This window comes from Quercus lobata, chromosome 4 (genome assembly GCF_001633185.2).
Source record: "Quercus lobata isolate SW786 chromosome 4, ValleyOak3.0 Primary Assembly, whole genome shotgun sequence".
Lineage (NCBI taxonomy): Eukaryota > Viridiplantae > Streptophyta > Magnoliopsida > Fagales > Fagaceae > Quercus > Quercus lobata.
The window spans coordinates 18147376-18149048 of record NC_044907.1 but is presented as its reverse complement, the minus strand read 5'-3'; positions in this window follow the sequence as shown (position 1 = coordinate 18149048).

The following is a 1673-nucleotide window of genomic DNA, read 5'->3' as shown; positions in this document are numbered from 1 at the left end:
GTTATTCTTCATAAGATTATCATCTTCCTTAAATATATAAATTCTAGTATTAAAAGAGTCACTTGATCCTATCTTTTATAATTATCCTAAAGCTAATCTTTGAGTCATTTATATTTCCTTAAGTACCTTAAGTAAGTTTTGTGTATTTTTTCTTTTATAACCATATAGTTAATAGAGTAGAATACAATACGTAGTAAAATACATTTCGTGTAAATTTAGTAATGATCTATTACAATTACATCGATGTAATTGTAATAGATCATTACTAAATTTATAATACACCATATCTTAATCACTTGAGATTAGATTAGTGTGATACATATATATTGTAGGATTAGGTTAGGTAGGATTTCTTTAGGTTCATTGTATTGTATATCCTATATATGTTCATATGTTTCTTATATATAATGAATTCCCTTATTTATAAAATATTCATATCTTTACTTCAAGTTTTCGTAGTGCATTCTTTCTTACTTTTCATATTAAAATTTATGTTTTATCACTGAAAAATTGTGGTGCTGGGTAATGAATAACCTGCTCTTGGGCTCATACTTGTGAAGGTAATTATAAATTTAACCATGGAATGCTCTCCTAAGAGGCTAAGAATGATAAAAAGGATTTCATAAATAGACATTCATTCATAAAATACGATTAGATTGAGAAAAACAAAATGTTTCTTCAAGGTTTGGTTCAAGATTAATTAATGGATTATGTTGCCATTTCTCTAAAACTGTACTTTTTGCTTCCATACCAATTTCCATTGTCAATTGTCCAGTCCAGCAAACTTTTTAAGACGAGAAAAAGATTGATTAACTTAATTGGGCATTGTTAATGAGTGACTTATAGTCATAACTCACAAGCTAATAAATATTAATTAATATTAACATTTAAGATGTTTCTTTTTTACTTCACAATATGTGGCACCATTTTTTTGGACAACCCATGCTTACCTAACATATTATATGTCTCACATATAAATAAAACACACACACACACACACACACACACACACACACATATAATTTTTTTTATAGGAAAAAAAAAAACACATTATATATGTGTGGGGACCCGAGGACCAAGGAAGACTGAGACCGTTATGACTATCATCCGTTCCTTAGGTGGAAGCACTTTAAACCCGAGGAGCGAGTTTGCCCGTGGAGAGGAGGGGAAGAGACAAAATGTCTCCTGAAAACCTGAGCGGAGAGAATGGCGTTCAAAGAGAGAGTCAAGGTAGTTGAAAGAAGTTTCCTGTGAAAGCTCACCTACTACCACCGCATTAAATGATTGGCAACAGCTTTATCAGCTGCATTGATGAAGAAATAACCCATGAACAATAGATTCACAACTAAGCAGCCCCTTCTACCACCTTCAACAGCAATCTATAGGGACAAGTGTCCTACAAAGGACTTAAAGGCTGGCAGATGGAAGGCTAGGATGCAAAAAGCATAAAAGTATATAAAGGAAAGGAACTTCTAGATGAAGGGATCTAGAAAAATTAAAAATAAAAAGAGATTAGAACAAGAACAGTAGGAAGAAAGAGAGAAAGAACAGTCTGTATCCTTGTATAAGAACATCGTCCTCGGGCGAGCTTGGAAAGAGCCATTAATGCTATTTGTTCTTAACTTCCGTGCATTCCCTACCTATTTGAATCTTCGGACTTAAGTCCGACTTGT